Source organism: Myotis yumanensis, unplaced genomic scaffold (assembly GCF_028538775.1).
Source record: "Myotis yumanensis isolate MYYU_CA2020_CCGP unplaced genomic scaffold, mMyoYum1.0.hap1 SCAF_7, whole genome shotgun sequence".
Lineage (NCBI taxonomy): Eukaryota > Metazoa > Chordata > Mammalia > Chiroptera > Vespertilionidae > Myotis > Myotis yumanensis.
This window is the reverse complement of record NW_027223758.1, coordinates 87,905,028-87,923,615: the sequence shown is the minus strand read 5'-3', so window position 1 is coordinate 87,923,615 and position 18,588 is coordinate 87,905,028. Positions and strand designations below refer to the sequence as shown.

Below are 18,588 nucleotides of genomic sequence, written 5' to 3'. Positions count from 1 at the left end.
GGGCGAGATGGATTCAGTATTTTCACATTACTGTGAATATTTTTTTTAGCTTTTTATTTGATTCTGTTTCTACTAACTTATCTCCTTTCATACATATTTAAAATTTGTTGAGCCATCTAGTTTTCTGTCATTCTTATAGATCTCTTTGGTAGAGATTATTGTTCCTATCTGGAAAAATATTATTTTCATTTTGGGAAGATTTGTGTTTGGAAGTTTGCCTTCATTCTATAAAAATTGTTTAATATTTATGAAATCAATGATTACATACACTCAAGTTAGATACATCAGTTATATTTCTAAATAATCAAAATATGAGATAGAAACAGATAAGCATTAGGGGAAGGCAGAAAGTATATTGAGCTTTCATATGCAGAAGGAAAGAATCAGAGACAGATTTAAGATTGGGCCGAGAAATATGGGCAGAATTTGGAAATAAATGACAGAAGGTGAAAGGTTGAGATACAAAATCAAGAGCTAACTTTGTGGGAGACTGGATTTTAGGTGGAACTGTGCCAGTGAATCTGGGGAGACAAAGCAGAGGTTGATTTCGGGAGATTCTTGCGTATAAAGGCTAAGAGGTCTTGGAAAGTGTTCTCCCTGTGTTTGCAGTGCAAAGCCATAGAGGGCTTTTGAGCAGAGCTAAAATGTACAATATTGTTGCTCTTTAAGAAACTTACTCAGGCAGTACTAAAAAGGAATGTTAGAGATGGGAGGCATGAGGGTGGAAAAAGTGGTTAGAAAGCAATTTTAGTTGTTTCAAAAAGGCAAAATGAGGGCTTGAATTTGGAAAATAACATTGAAATCGAGGAGGAGGATAATGTCATCATTATCTTCATCATCACCCAGGGGGAGCAATTTTACATTTTGTCAAGTAGCAGTTGCCGTAAGATATAGGGAGAAGCTACTGATGACTCTTAGATTTCAAGCTTGTGTGATTGAGAATTGAATGCAGGAATTAAGAAAAAAAATTACTTTTTTTGTGGTGGTGGGGACTGATTTTTTTAGTTACACACTATTTCCTCCACTTCAACATCTGTGTAGTTTATCTTGTTGGCAATTTGGCCTCCAACTCCTAGAATAAGATTTGGCATATAAAGGATAGTCAGTACATCTTTTCAGAATAGAGAAATGACAAGTTGTCCTAGGTTTAGCCAAATAGCTCAGTGAGCCAGGAGGCCAGCCTCAGCAGTTTCTGTTACTCAGCTTTTTCTAGTCGTTGCGAGAAATATAGACGAGCAAGGCACAATACCTGTCCACAAATAACAGTTAGTTTGCCAGGAAATTATTTATTCAAGAAACATCTATTGAGCATGTATTATGTGCTTTGTATACGTTGTGAAATACAGAGGATACAAGATTGAATCTTCTAGAGCGGCGGTTCTCAGCCTGTGGGTCGCAACCCCTTTGGGGGTCGAACGACCCTTCCACAGGGGTCCCATAAGACCATTGGAAAATACATATATAATCACATATTGTTTTTGTGATTAATCACTATGCTTTAATTATGTTCCATTTGTAACAATGAAAATACATCCTGCATATCAGATATTTACATGACGATTCATAACAGTAGCAAAATTACAGTTATGAAGTAGCAATGAAAATAATTTTATGGTTGGGGGTCACCACAACATGAGGAACTGTATTAAAGGGTCACGGCATTAGGAAGGTTGAGAACCACTGTTCTAGAGGAATAACAGAGAAGAAAGACAACCTTATGTTAAAATGCTGTACAATATACACTTTGCTCATTACTAGGAACTAAGTCTTAAAACTGGGTGGATCTACACCAAATTTAGCATAAGACAAGGGAAAGTAATATAAATGCCAAAAGGGCACAATAAAGAACATCCTCTGAGTGTCCAGAGGATAAAGAACTTCAGTCTGAAAGTAGTACTGGAGATGATCTCATGGTGGAAAGGATAATGGAACCTTGAAGCACTAATAGATGTTTCATCAGTAGGATCAAGGGACAGTGACTCTTACAGAGGAGGAGCGTGCCACTTACTACGACCTGAGTACCAGGAGATCCAGCAGTTCATTGTGCCTGGATGAGGGGGGAAGAGGTGGGATGCTGTGCTGACGGGTTGTTGGTTGACCATCTTGATGACCTGGTTGCAGACTACGCTCTTGGAACTCTTTCTCCAAGGAATGGGTACCATCAGAGATTTTGCAAATGAGAAATGGCATGCATGGAATAATGTATACAAATAGTTTAGTGCCTGGACAGAAAGGAGGGGAAGAAGATCCTAAAAGATGAATAAAATGCATTCTTCATTTTCCCTTAAGAGCCAGTCGTCCTGTGAATGATGGATGGGACAGGCAGAAAGTTAAGGCTCAGGGATACTGGTTCAGAGACCATTGTAGTAGTTGAAAACAGAGATAAGGGTCTGACCTTGGGCTTTTGGCCTTGAAAGTGAACAGAAAGGACTGAATTCCAGGCATATTTTCAACCCAGACAAGTAGGAAGACATGAGAGATTGCCTGGGAGATGGGGTTGTGAAAGGTCTAGAAGGCAGTGGAGATTTTATCTCGGGTGACTTGGGAGGACAGAACGGCTCTGTGATCCTATCAGCATTTGGTACCAAGGAATTTAGAGCTCTTCTGTCTCTGTCTCAAGATGAGCAAAATCCTCTCTCCTGCTACCAAACTGCTGATGTTTCAGTTTCGCTTATAGATTTCCCAATGGGAATGGGCACCACTATTTTCTGGAACAGAATCTGATCCCTAGAAAAGGCACGGGAATGGGAATCTGATTACATAGATTTATTTGAGCCAGTGGGAAGCGCTCTAATTATGTGAAATACCTGAGAATTTCACTGGTGTGAAAGCTGTCTTCGCATATTTTTTACAGCATCTGAGATTCCCAGCTATCCTGTTTCCTGCCTTTGATTTTCCCAGGTTTCTGCCTGATTTCTCCCCTAGCGCCATCCTCCCCGGCCTCCTCCTCTGGACCACGTAAAGCCAGGTTCATTGCCTTATGGCATCTTCAAAATACAAGCCAGGTTTCTCATTTCTCCTGTCAATGCCAACTGTCATTAAGCTAGCGGGTCTGGTATTTTGTTTTCCTATATTTGTACTTTCCTTTCTTTTTAAGAAGGCATTTTTATCTTAGTTTACCTTTTTTATTTACTCCTGGTTGTTTTATAACTTTGTCACACTTCATTTTACTCTCCACACCTTATGCTGCAAGGAACAGAAAATCAAACTCCAACTGATTGAAATATAAAGGGGATTTATTGGCTCAGGTAATTAGAAAAGAGAGGTTCGAGTGGGCTTCTGGTTGTTGGTCCTGGCTTCAGTATTTATTAAGGACCCTTTTAATTATTATTAGTGAATTAATTTTAAAATCGTCTCCCTTCTTGTTGGCACTATTCTAAACCTGAATCAAAAAATCAAAAACTTGCCTCTCAGTTCATATTCATGAAGAAAGTACTTCTATTTCAGTATTTCAAAGAAGACCTGGGATTCACACTAAAGGTACTACTTAGGCCACATGATCACTTCTAAAACAATGATGCTAGCCAAGGCAGTGGACTATGCACAGTGGTTTAAAGCATCCAGGCCCACTCTTGAACCTTAGAGGTAAGATGGTGCACTGTGGTAGAGGTCAGATATACTTCAGAAATCTGGCTTTTAGGAGGTTCTATTAGAAGGATATGTCATGGGGGTGGGGTGGGGAGAAGTTTGCTAGTCAGTTAACAGTGCCTACTGTAGGTGCGGGAATAGGTGTTGAGTTGAGTTTTAACATGTTGGGTTGAAATGCTTCTACTATATCAGTGGTTCTCAACCTTCTGGCCCTTTAAATACAGTTCCTCATGTTGTGACCCAACCATAAAATTATTTTCGTTGCTCCTTCATAACTGTAATGTTGCTACTGTTATGAATCATAATGTAAATATCTGATATGCAGGATGGTCTTAGGCGACCCCTGTGGAAGGGTCGTTCGATCGCCAAAGGGTTCACAACCCACAGGTTGAGAACCGCTGTACTATATGAAATGTCCAGAAACGATTATATGTTCAGGTTTGGGGACTGAATAAAATTCAGTGAGTGATAAAATCTACATGGATACCATTGTCAGCTGTGGGATTTGAGGAGGCTGAGAGACATCATAGTCATCCCAGAGGAATACATATATTTGTGAGAGAGAGTAAGAAAGGGTATGGGAAGGAGCCAGGGAATAGATAGAAAATACAAATCCGTGAGAAATCGTCAGTGTGGAGCCACATACAAGCCACAGTGGCAAATGGACTTTAGGAGGTCATTGAGGGATAAGATGATGTCTTTCCTTTGTTCCTTTAGCTCCGTCCTCAGCCTTCTTCACTCTGCTTGGCTCTGGGAGGCTAACTCACGCATGGACTACTGCACCAGGAGGACCTATGCCTCCTGGGTTTTTTTGTTTTTTGTAATTTTTGAACTAATCATAAACTTTCAGAAAATTTAAAGATACATAGAGAATAAATTTCCATCCTGATGACCCATCCTGTCCCCCCTCCCAGAATATTGTGACCCGAAGGTTGTATTTTCCACAAACAAGGATATTCTCTTACATATGCACAATCTAAGCAATCACGATCAGAAATTTAACAGTGATCCTTATTACCATGGGATTCTTCGACTCCATTTCAGTTTAGCCAGTTGTCCCAGTAATGTCATTTTTTAGCAACAAGATCCAGTTCAGAATCTGTCATTGCATTTAGTTGTCATGTCTCCTTATCGCCTTCATTCTGGAACACTTCCTCAGTCGTTCCCTAGACTTTCATGATTTTGACACTTCAGAAGTGTGTGTCATGTTTCCCTGTGATTAGATTCACATGAAGTATTTTGGGGAGGAACGTGATAAATGATGCTGTGTTCTTCTCCTTGTAGTTCTTAAGTGGCACACAATTTTGATTTGTCTCCATACCGATGATGTTCACTTGATCATTTGATGAAAGTGGATCTGCCACGCTCCTCCAGTGTAAAGTTACTGCTTCCCTGTGGTAATTAAATCATATTTTACGAGAAGGTTCTTTTAAACTGTGTGAATATACTGCTCTTCTTTAGACTCTTCGTATTCACTTATTTATACCTGTACGGTTTCACTGTTTCCTGTTTTCTCAGTAGGTTATTGTGCTTGACTGTCCCACATTTGGTCACTGGGAGCCTGTTCAAGGGGCTCCTATGTCTCTAACATTGTTCTTTGAGCACTTTATCACTTTGAAAGTCATCAGACAGTTCTAGTCTCATCTGCATTTTATGTGCCCCAGCCCTGGAATGTACCACTTGTCTGAGGGGCCATGTTCCCTTTAGCAGAGGATGGTATTTAAAAGTCAAGAGTTCTCAAAACATGTGCTCTTCACTGTTAGGGTGTTGCTGTTCCCAGATCTAAGACAGAGTGATGAAATATCTGGATGTATTTCTAAGACAGAGCTAGGACATCTGGGTAGAATATCTATACTAGTATATATAAAAGCCTAAGTGACTGAATGACCATTTGACCAGTAGCTATGATGCGCACTGACCACCAGGGGCAGATGCTCAATGCACAGATATGGAAACATGGAATAGACTAATGAATCTCTGAGGGAAGAGGGGAGGGGAAAGGGCTGGAAGAGATTAACCAAAGATCTTATATGCATACTAGAGGCCTGGTGCATGGATTCGTCAGCCTGGCCTGCAGGGATCAGGCCGAAACCGGCCCGGTGCATGAATCAAGATGGGCCAGACACACCCTGGAGCCCTCCCCGGGTCCCTCCCGGGCCCCGATCGGCCCTGATAGGGACTGGGCAAGACAGGCCGGCCCCTGTGGGGATCGGGCCGAAACCAGCAGTCCAACATCCCCCCCAGGGGTCCCAGATTGTAAGAGGGCACAGGCCAGGCTGAGGCACAACACTGGTGCACCGGGCCTCTAGTGAATACATAAAACATGTGTGTGCTCATGTATGGTGCATGAACACCTTCTTACATCTGTGTCTTGAAAACAAAGAATATCTTATAGAAAAAAAAGGGTGTGAGCCTAGTCACAATAGAAATACAACACAGTTCATCTCCATGTTTATTGATTCTCTCTGTATCTCATGGTTCAGCCCAGTGTCCTCCCTTTTCAAAGCTGCCTTAGACTGACAGTGAGGAACCTTAATATACTAAACATTTGGTGAGTCCCCTTGTAGGTAACCAGTCTTCCCCGCTGGTCACCGCACCTCCCCTGGTAGATGGTCTCTTTCCTGCACACGGGCTGTCACCCCCCGGCCGCAGTGGGCAGCCTCCCCTTCCCACTTGACTTCTGACACTCACATCGGCCACTCCTCACGCAGGCGCCGTCCTCACCATGCAGTTTCTACAGCCACTCCACGTGGACACCTGCCTCCCCCACGGGTCCTGGGATTGTTCTCTGGGTCATCGTGGGCCCCCTCCACCTCCTCTGTGGCTCAGAGGCCTGCATTACTTAAAACCTAAGGCCTGAATTGTTCAGGAGGGGGAAAAGAGAAGGCCCCTGGATTCTAACTGGGTTCAGCTTCAGGGGAGGCCAACAGAAGTTTGGGTGAAGGAGGAGGAGTGGGACTGAGCCCCTCATCTGCCCTGTGTGGCCCACACCGCTGCATCCGCTGACCAGCTCCTATCAGAGGGTCCTGCCCACACAGCCCTCGCTACGTTCAGTGAAGCCCTTTGTCCCTTGCCTTTCAGGTCACATACCAGCCCATTATCAGCTCTAGTTCACAGCACTGTCCTCTGTGGCCACGCAGACCACACCTTTATGAATAGTCTCATACATGTACTCTCCTCAAATCATCCTAACTTGAGGATGCCTGCTAGGCCCCCACCTCACTGACAGCCCTTTAGAGGAAGTCACAGTTCCTCCTCTGAGAGGCATTGATTCCAGAGGAGGTGGAGATGTAAATCCTGTAGTTACAGAACACGCCATGTGGTGGTATATGCAGTTTTATGCAACATCCAGGGGATGATGATATTGTCTGTGGGTGGTAGGAAGGCTGCAGAGAAAAGATGTCTCATGAATTGGGGTCTCAGAAGATGAAGGAAGTTGACCAGGTTGAGAAGTGTAGTGGACATCCTAGCACAGGAAACAATATGTGCCCGTGACAACATTGATTACTTGCAATTACTTCTACATGGGTTTTCACTCATCCTTACAATGCCTCTCCAAAGGGTCTGTATATTAACCCCACGTTCTCTACGTGGAAGCGGAGGGTCAGGGAGAAACTAGGGATTACCCAGCTTCTCCCAAGTAACGACGTGGGAGCCAGAATCTGAACACAGATTTGTCTGATCCAGGTCATGTTCTTTCCCCTGATGATGCTCCCTGCCCCAGGCCACAAGCAGAGACACATATGATGTCTATCAACACATAGTTGAGACGGCTGGGATGTAGGGTAAGTCGAGGTAGAAAGGTGGTTTGGAGCAAGCCTTTAGAAAAGGCCTCGTAGGTCGGCAAGCAGTGTGGAATGTACTGAACATTTACATGTGACCATGACGTTCTCAGAGTTGCAGCTTAGAAAAGGGGCTCTGTTGGAGGAATGAAGTGCGATGCCGAGGAGGGAGAGTCCCTGAGCTCTACCTGCCTGTGGTTCGGCCCCACTATTGCCGGGGCTGACCAGCAGCCCTTGAACGACGGATGAATGGATTACTCAGACAGTTTCATTGTGGGGGAGAGGGCTAAGGGACAGCGTGGCTGAAGAAGCCAGGCAGCCTCGATTGCCTGCCTCGTTAGGCCTTTACTGGAATGTTTATCTTTAGATACAATCAATAGGGTGAGTAACCTTGGGAGGACACGTGTTTACATTGTCCTCTAGGGAAGGGCATCCAGGGATTAAGCATAAGGATTCCAGTAAATACCCGGGGGTCTGCACATTCACAGACATCTCTGGAAAGGTCAAGGAATAATTAGGGGTGCCGCCTTCGACACTCCCCTAAGTCTCCCCTAAGTCGGAATTCCGATAAACAGGGCAGGCGGCCTTCCACACACTTCCCTTTTCTCAGAATGTCCTCCTGACAAACTTTCTAACCAAGTCTCCTGTGCTCCCCAACACACTATCTGCCTTCCTGTCCCTCAAACCTAATTCTCTCAGAGCCTCCGTGCTTGCTATCAGCTCTTCCAGAAACGCTCTTCCGGTATCTTCTGACAAGGCCAGCTCGCTCTCGCCCCCCAAATTAGTGTCCATGGCATCGCCTCCCAAGGGCTCTCCTCGCCTCCCCTCCCATGGAGCACACCCTCTTTAGTTGTTTTCTGCCTTATTTTTCTGTGTATTTCCTTCCCTGTGCTTTCCTCATGAGAATAGAAGCCCCTGGACAGTAGCTCTGTCTCTTCTGTTCGCTGTGCCTGGCATGTAGTAGGTGCTCAGTAAATGCTGAATGAATGAATGAATGAATGGGTATAGGCTGGGAAACCACATATTAGGCTAGTTTAGTATGTCCTGTATACAGAAGAACTTTAACCAAAGCCATTATAGAATGAAAAGAAAAGGCCTGATGTATGAGGCATTGCATTAGTTCATTGGGGGTGCCGGAACAAAATGCAGATTGGGTGGCCCCAAACCAGAAGTTTATTTTCTCACAGTTCTGAAGGCTGCAAGTCCTAGATCAGGGTGAGGTAGATGTGTGTTTAAAGGAAGAAGTGCATGTAGTTGAACAGTGCTCTATAGAGTCTCAAAATCTGGTCAGGCTCAGGTAAACGTGGATCAAAAGTCCTCTCCTTGGCTGCAGCCCTAACTTAGGTTCAGAATCAAAACCAAAGACACAAGGGACCGAGCAGCATTGGGCCCTGCCAGTGAGCAGGTAGACTTGTAGCTAGTTCTTCATTCAGTCCCCACGCGGGAATGCTGGTTTAACAAATTTAGTGCTTGGGTTTGAAGCCAGACACACCTTTGTGCTCAGCTCTCTGCAAGATCTGCTTGGAGGATTTCTAGAACCTCCTGGATTATACAGAGCACACCCTGCCTGCTCTAAGGATGTGTACTTTATACACTGTGTCTACACAGAACAATTGTGTGACCTTTTAAAAATCTATGACAGCTGGTGGAATACATTTCAAGTAAAGTGGAGTCATATTTAGGTTTTTATTACACTTTCAAATGGAACATCACTGATGAATAGGTTGTTGTCATTTCTGTCATCGGTATCGTTTCTAAGTGAGGCTCATTTCTGCCTCCATTTGCTGGTATCGGGGCCATCAGGGCTGTTTCTCCAAATACATACCAGACCATCCCCAACTGCCTCTAAGTAAATGACACCTATTTTTTATTTTTATTTTTTGTCCAAATGGCAATTGCAGCATTTCAATGCATTCTTCCTGATCTCCCAATTTTGTCCTGCATTTATATCTGTGTTGCTGTGGTCTGTTCAGTGATTAGCCATGGACAGACATGCACTGTGTAGGAGCTTTGAAATCCTGTCTCGCTCTGTGCTCTTCAGGTTTCCGCACTCACTGGCAATAATGCACATAATTTGAACGGTGAATGTCATTAAACCGAAATGGAACATTTATACAGTCCCCTTTGCAGAGAGTTTTGGACGAGGAAAATGAATGCGTGTGTCAGACATTTTAAAGCACGCGGGGGTGTGATTTATTGATATCTGTTGGCACCAGTGTGTATATTTAAAGAAGTCACGCAGCCTTTATAAATGCAAATGGGAAATGACTTCCCATCTTTTTCCTCGACGGAAATAGCTCAGACATTTGCAATAATTCAGACGCTTCTTAGAAATTGCTCTATGTACCGTATATATTGATTTAAAAATTATACAGTTATTTCATTCTACAAATAGCGTATATAATGAAATGTCAATTTGCCTAACAGATTATAAAAATTCAAAGGTATTAAGGATATGAAAAAATACTAGGATCTTAAGCCTTTAGGTAAAAGTAAGTGTGTGCTTGAGATGTAATTATTTTAATGGGACTGACACTCGGGCTTTTGCCTGCGTCTGAAAGCATATCTGAAGGTACTTAGGAAAGCCAGCGTTCCCTCCAGCCCCAGCGGCTTCCCGGGGATGGTCAATCATTCAGGGCCAGAGATGTCCTTTTAGACCCTGCCTGGAGATCTCCATTCCTGGCATTTGGGCTTTAAGCTTATGAAGGGAAGCGATTTCATTTGAATAGTATTCATTTCTTAACTAACTGGATCGTGAACCTCGAATCCTGTTTGTCGGTATCTACTTCAACGAATGTCAAATGATGAATCAACTGGATTGGATTACAGATGAACAAGTCATTGCATGTAATAGGCAATCGGACAAACAGAGCTCATTCCAGCCCTGTACACGGAGGAGCACACGCTCACTTAAGCCAGGGAGCACCCCATGCTGTGCATTATACTACTTCTTCCTCTTTTATATTGGGCTTCTGAGAGGGAGTGTTTGATCAACTGCCACCCCTCCCATATTGGATTGTTACATATGTAATATTGGCATTTCATATTTACACTAGAGGCCCGGTGCACGACATTTATGCACAGGGAAGGGGGCGGGGAGTCCCTCAGCCCGGCCTGCACCCTCTCGCAGTCTGGGAGCCCTCGGGGGATGTCTGACTGATGGCTTAGGGCCGCTGCTGAGGCGGGAGAGGTTCCTGCACCAGCCATGAGCCCCCTAGTGGTCAGTGTGCGTCATAGCGACTGGTTGTTCCACCGTTCAGTTGATTTGCATATTAGCCTTTTATTATATTGGATAATTACCTCTGCTATCTTATATAGGTAACTTAATAATCTATGTACATGTAACACTCAACTGTCAGTTTATGTGAGCATGGAGAATAAGGAACTTTAACCTCGTTTTATCAAACAAATGACAAATGATTAGAATAGGAGGAAGGGAGTGGTGCATGGGGCAGATTATATGTAAGTGTCTGTCACTGTAATAAAGGACATTCTTGAAGTGTGTCCAGCACGGCCAGGGGTGAACCTGAGGAGAGGCGGTGAAGGATTAAAGAAAACAGACAAGAGAATACAGTTGGGGCCAGGTGGATCACCGCGCCTGGATGAGGGAACAGTGACACAGTCTGTAAGCCGGAGCTTTATTTTATAGTCAGAGCACACAGAGCAAAACAAGGGCAAGATGTTCACAATGTTCTTGCGAGTTTCAAATCTGCTTCTTTCCTGTTGTTGCCATTCTCTTAACTCTGTCAAGCTTTGTTTAAGGCAGCACTTGCTGCATCCCCCCACCCCCCCATCCCTCCCCCCCCCACCCCCCACATCCTTTAGCTACCTAGGACCGCACAGGGTCAGACTATAAGGTCAAGCTTACAGCCATAGCCTTTTGGCTATAATTGTGCTGGGAGGGCTTTGCCCTCCAAGCTGGGGCTTGTATGTGGCTTTGCCACAAGTCAGTCCGAGGCTTGAACCTGTCCAAACGCTGTAGCTGCCCTCCACAATTCTAATGCCAAGGTCACCAGGGGCCTATAGGAACAGGTGTCATGCAGTGACTCACCCCTAAGTCAGGCTCAAGGGTAAGAAGGAAGAAAACGGATTTCCTTATTAAATCACCTTTAGAACTCCTAGTAGGTGTGACACACTCTTCAAAAATAGTTGCCTGAGAAAATTTTTGGGTTCCCTTTGCACCATTTATTAAAGATCATTGTCAAGGAATAAAGAGTCAGCTGTAAGCTTGAAGTGAATGCTGAAATAATGTCTGAATGTTTGGACTAAGGTGCTTAAGTATGCATAGTCAAGTCTCATTATTCTATTTCTTTATTAGTCCTGGAATCCAGGGGAAGAAGCCAAACACTGTGAGGAATTTCTGCAGGAGATAATGGCTGCGGGGGGCAGGGGGGGTAGGACGGATTGAGCTAAGAGGTTACTAAAATGAAAGTGGGTGCCTGGAAAAATTGGGATCTGACTGAAAGGACTGTAGGTTCCCCCCTCCCCCACACACAAAACCAGCTCTGAGAGGGCAGGGCCAGAGGCAGGGTGAGCCACAGTGGAGCGCATCTCTGCCAGGCTCCTACCCTGGAAATGTTGCTTAGGATTTAGCCTCTAAGCAGAGGGTACACTGCAGAAAATGCTCCCGCCTTTACTGGCTAATGGGCTGCTTGTGTTCCGGGTCCAAAGGCTGGCTGAATGGTTAGCTAAAGGGAGGCCTAACCTCACTGATGGATCCTTAAATATATGGTTAAGACAGTCTTTGTTAAAGAATCCATTCCTACTCCTCACAAGTGCCAGACCTTACTTGGGCAGAGAGCATCCATGGAGCAAACATACACCGATTCCTGATCCCTTATGTGAGCCTGAAAAACATACAGGGTCCAAGAGTTTCTGGTGGAAACCATCTCGATACCTAATACAGACGCAACACCAGCTGCTCCAAGGACAGCGGCATGGCCGCCATTACAGTCTTGCTGGAGGTCTCTTCGTTCCTTTTCCTCATCTCTCATTAAACCATGATATGTTCCGTGTCGTGAGTGTGTACAGTATTCTTCCTGACAGGAGAGCACTTTTCATGGTAACTTTATCACTATTTGGTGTAGTTTTGTTTATATTTGCTTTGGGGAATGGGGTAGTCAATTTGCACTAGGTTTTCAAATTACATTTGTCATTTGTAAACACTGTGAGCCTACTTCTAAGAGTTTCCTTTCCTTGCTAATCAGTGGAATAAGATGAATGGGCAGTTAGAGGGACTACACTCAAGGACTTTACAATCTCATTTGGATCACACCCAGCCCTTTGTCTCCCTCCATTGCTGCCTGATCACTGTATGTTTCAACAGTGCCCCAGGGCATAAATGTCTCCATGGTGGGACTCAGTTAAGTCAGAGCTCCTCTGCAGGGCCCTAGGAGAGCATTGCTCCCGCCTCTTTCCCTCTTTTCTCGCTGGTAAATGAGGTGGCCTGAGGGTCAGCTGGCTGCTCTCAGCTACCAGCTTCCTCTTAATTGCTCACCAGCAGAAATTCCATTCCTTCGAAGAGCACCCTTGGCTTGAATTTTTCTGTGCTCCATTTTAAAAAGTAGTTACTTCGGGGAGGCCATAGAAGCTCTCTGTTCTCCGGGCTCCCTTTCCACCTGAGACAAACCTGGAGCCAAGTTCCAGAGCTGGTGACAGGAGTCATCCTCCGACTTTAGAAGCAGAGCACGGGGTGCAGGTGGCAGCCTCTGTCTGGCCTGCTCATGTTGCCTCTGCTGGGGTGGAACCTTCACCCTACGAGTGAGCTGGAGCAAGGGCACCCGGGGCCCAGGATCCTCGGCCGGCCGCCCCCGGGCAGAGCCACCACCCTCGGGAGACATGGGGATCGCTGGGTAGAGAAAAGGCGCCCTGGCCTCTTGGCTGTGCTTGCCAGGAGTTCAGCCTCTGCAATCAGGGCTGGAGGGGATGGAAATGCCGCTGGCCTGCCTCTCCCAGGAGTCACTGCCTTCCTTACTGGGGGCGGAGGGAGTGGGAGCCCTGCTTTCTGGGCACAACCATCAGGAGAAGTTTCCCTCGGAGGAAACGGTGGGTGGAGGGGGTGGGTTTGGGCTTAAGTTGCACAGACTCTTGTTGTGGTTACAGAGATTTAGAGGGTTTTTTGAACAACTGTTTGCTCATTGGCTATATTCCAGACACTTTAAATGGTGTGTGTGTGTGTGTGTGTGTGTGTGTTTTAATGATTTTCACTATTGTGGTTTTTTCACCGAGTTCCTCACATCCCCATTCTGAAAGTGGAGCTCTACTACCTTTAGAATTTTAATGAAATTTTATATATGGTAATAAATAATTTATTTATCATAAATAGTCTATAAAAATAAGATACTTTTTCTGCTGGATTACTAAAGCATTTATTAAGTAAACCATCTTTTTCACAGAAGTGATATATTAGTAATGCATGGATGTTTTGATATGAGCCATATGTTCATATCAGATAATTTTTTTCAATAAAATTCAGATTAAAATCTTATCTCTACGAACAAAACACCTCAAGAAAACTGCTTTATATTCTCCCTATCATCTTAGATTACATTTTACATTCAGACTTCAAAGAGAAGAGTTGCAGTATTGCTAAGCTTTTTTATATCACAGAAGGTTGTAAAGAGAGAGTTGTATTAGAATATAGATAATTTAAAAAACAATACATAGAGTTTGACAGATTTCATTAGTAACACCTTTAGCAATTGTTTAAGTACTTTTTCTTCAAAGCAAGATATTTCTTTTGACTGTACATTTAACTTATAGTTACTTTTCATAATTTTGAGGAGTTTATATTTGCTTTGGAGAAAGGGATAATGAATTTATATTAGATTTTCAATGGTGACAGTAAAATTGCACTTTGCAACTCATAACTATTGAGCCTGTTTTTAAGTACCCTTTTTCGTTGGTAGCCACTAGGAATAAAATTAATGAGTGGAAGCGTGTACTCAAGGACTTTACAATCTAGAAGAGTCTGATATACAACCTTCAAAAATAGTGTGAGAAGTTCTAAAACAGAAGAATGCCTTTGAAATGGGGGAGTTCAGAGGTTGTAATGGTACTTAGAATATGTTTCATTTATTTTTCCTGCCTAGAGTAAGTTTGTATCAAAACTTTAGAGATTTGTTTTTATTAATTGATGTTTTAGTGCCAAATTTTGGTTAAGTCTGGTGTTTTGTACATAGAGATAACATTAAATAATTGATAAGTGAAAGAAAAAATTCATTAATGGATAGTTGATGAAATAAACCATCTATTATTTCAAGTGGTTCAATTTCTCTGTTTTCTTTCATCTCCTCTTGGGATTGTTTCCAGAAAGTTACTTTTGTACTCTGTGTTTTCATTTAAATTATTCATCTGTTTTATCTATTCAGAGATCCCATTGAAAGGAAAAGAAGGAAGCTAGAAAAAAATCTGTTAAACAGGATTGAATAAGCTCTTATTGATACTCAGATATTATTTGATATGTTTTCAAGAGCTTAGATATATTTATTATATTAATATAATTCAATATATTAATATACATTGGGTTCTTAATAAATACGGTATATTTTTTGCTTTTTGGGGTATCTTAAATACACATGCATATATTTCATACTACAAAAGGCAAAACAACTTTATTGTGTTTTTAATTATCTACTAAATATGTTTCATTGGGGAAGGAAAAAAAGGGAATACCATCCCACCACTTTTATACAGATGCATATCCAAATCCTGAAGATATGCTACATTTTAAAAAATATAGGTTTTTGTTGATTTTAGAGAGAGGAAGAGAAAGGGGTAGAGAGAGAGAAATATTGATGAGAAGCATCGCTCGGCTGCCTCCTGCACGCCCCCCACTGGGGATCGAGCCCTCAACCTGGGCATGTGTCCTGACCAGGAATCAAACCATGACCTACTGGTTCATGGCCTGATGCTCAACCAGCCGGGTGATATGCTGCATTTTAAAAAATTTAACTGAAAATATTTTCCTTATACCAAATGTGTTTGACAACTTTATTTAAATTTAATGATGTGGCCAATTTAATTACGATAAGCTTTTACTTTATGTAAAAGGAGCCATATTCAGCAGCAAAGCCATGTTTTTACTCTAGATTTCTAAAAACATACGCCACACAACAGATACTTGTAGAAAATGTATTATTTAAGCAAGCTCCCAATTTACCTTGGCCATTTCTGAGTTAATCAACCCTGGGTCTTTACTGGTTGTCACGTTCATTTTTCTTGCTGGTCTATAGGTCAGCTCTTTCTTACCAGGAGGGAGTAATGGAAGGAAAACAGAATTATTTCTTGTGTTATATGTGTTTTTTAAAGTATAACATGCATACAGATAAGTGCCCATCCGATAGTTCTGTAGTTTTATGAATTTCTAAAAAGGGGGTACACCCTTGTAACTGGCATACAGATTTTTTTTTAAGAGGGACCCTATCTTATTGGGCACTCTTTGTGACTCACTCGAGTAGCAGTCACTCCAAGGGACCCACTATCCCGACTTGTGTTACTGTCAACTAGTGTTACCTGTTTTTGAAGTTTATGTAAATGAAGACATTGTGTGTACCCTATTTGTTTCATTAAACTTAATATTGTTAGTGAGATTCACATATTTTGTTGTATGTGGCAGTGGTTAATGTAGTATTCTCATTGCTGTGTAGTAGTCCGTTGAGGAATTATACCATAATTTCTCTATTGATTCTTTTGGTGGATTTTTAGGTTGATTTTATTTTGGAGCTATTTTGAGTAGTATTGCTCTGAACACTTTGTTCTCTATGTTTTTTTTGTTGGCCTAAGAACAAAGTATTTGGGTTGATGCCTACAGGTCTAATTGCTGGGTCATAGAATTTGCATATGGTCAGCTTTTGAAAGAAGTATTCAACAGCTTCCCAAAGTGGTTACCCCCATTTCACCAGGAATATATGAAGATGTAGGCTATTCCATATTCTTACCAGGACTGGATATTGTCAGTGTTTATAATTTTTATATTTTGGGTTTAATTTGCGTTTCTCTGATGACTGATGCATTGAGCAACATTTTATATGTTTGTTATCAAAACATATCGGTGACTGCATCTAATATATAGATCAGTTTAGGAAAAAATTAAAACTTTTACCACATTGAATATTGTAATCCATTAATATAGTTTGTTCTTCTATTTAAGTCTTCTCTAATTTCTCTCAATAATGTTTGATAGTTTCCTTAGGTAAGGTCTTATACATCTTTTAATAGATTTGTTCTTACATATCTGCTCATTTTGGCTGCTATTCTAAATTATTTCTATTTTTTGTTGATGACATAGAAATACATTTTTGTATATTGATTTTTCCCAGTGAACGTGCTAATTCACCTGTTAATTATAAAGTGTATAGTTTCTTTTGGATTCTCTGCATATGCAATTATATTGTTTATAACAATTACAGCTTTGTTTATTCTTTTAAAATGTTGATATCTTTATTACATGATTTCACTGCATAATATCTTCAGTACAGTTTTGAATAGAAGTGGTAATAGCTTCCATCTGTATCTTGTTTTCAATCTCAGGGATAAAGATTGTATTGTTTCATTTACTAGTATATGCAGGAAGCTTAAATGTAGATTTTTTAAAATAGAAGCTTTTTATCATATTAAGGATGTTTTATATGTTTTCTAGTTTTCTGAGTTTTAATTGCAAATTATATATTCTGCATCTATTAAGATGATTGTTTTCTCCTTTATTATATTAAAATGGTTAATGACCAATTTCTTTTCAGATATTAAAGAAGATGTATATTTCTGGAATAAACAAAACACATACATAGAAAAGGCAATTTGCTAATATTTTGTTAGGATTTTTACATTTATGATAGAGGGAGAACTTGGCCTATCATATTCCTTTCTGATAATGTTTTGTCAGGTTTTGCTTAGTAACAGTAATGCTGGCCTCTTAAAATCACTCAGTGAATGTTCTGTTTGGTGGGGAGATTTGTATAAGATTCTTGCTTTTTCAAAATGGAAAGATTCACTTGTAATGTTTTCTAGGCCTGGAGATCTCTATGTGGAAAGCTTTTAATTGCAGATTCAATATCCTTAGTAGATGTAGAACTTCTTTTAATTTCAGTCATTTTTATTAATTTTGGTTTTTGAGAGTTAAAAAAAATTAACAGTTCCATGCAAGTATAGTTGACATAAAATATACTGCACACATTGAAAGTGTGCAAGTTGATACATTTTGACATACGAATACATACGTGCACCAAACCAGTCTTACAGTCCAGATAATGAACAGACGTCTCACCCCAAAGAATGCCCTCATTTCCTGCTCACGTCTAAACCATAGTACGCCTTCCGATCCGTAAGCATGGTCTGCCCCATCCCTTCTTTTCCTGAGGTCTTTAATTTTTCAGGGGTTTTGTAGTTTTCGGTGTTTGGCAGGGTCCCTGTGCTGAGTCATCCTCTGTGGGTGGGAAGTGGGCTGGGGAGGCCTGTCCCGTGCGTGGCAGGACATTTGCCAGCACATCTGGCCTCTGCCCACAAGACATCAGTAAGACCCCATTCCTCCCTCCTAACAATTGAGAACACTCTCTAGATATTGTTAACTGTGCCCTGCGGAGGCTGAGATCACTGGTGTGGAGGGTCTCACGCATCTTTCATTTGGATTTACTTCTTCCAGAGTATTACCGTATCATTCACACTGATGTATATAGTACCTTTCTAAAATTTATTTTCTATTTGGCACTGATATTTAGTGATAACATTGGTTTTCCTGGATTGCGACCCAACAGCTTTGCTAAATTTATTCATGCTAATAATTATTATCAATTTAGGGGGAAAAAAACTTGAGTTGGTGCTTCAAAATATATGATATGGAAATGGCCAATAAACATATGAAAAGGTGCTCAGCCTTGTTGGTCATCAAGTAAACACAAATGCAACCAGAATGAAATCCAACCACACACCCAGGAAGACGGCTAGTATTGCAAGCAAACATAAAAAAAATTAAAAACGTATATATGCGTGTGTGTGTGTATACATATACACACACAGACAAATACACACACACACACACACACACACATATATATATACACGCACAGACAAATATACACACACACACACACACATATATACACGCACACATACATATGCACATACTTTTACAGTATATGCACAATGACAAATGTTGGTGAGGAAGGGAAGCATCTAGAACTCTTGCTTTGGTGGGAGTGTGCAACCACTCTGAAAAATGATT

The 18,588-nt window shown here is 41.8% G+C and overlaps 1 protein-coding gene across 1 annotated transcript in view; it reads left to right on the top strand.

The window, feature by feature from the left end:
• The window catches only part of ASXL3 (ASXL transcriptional regulator 3), a 167,700-nt gene that overhangs the window by 113,257 nt on the left and 35,855 nt on the right, over positions 1–18,588 (top strand).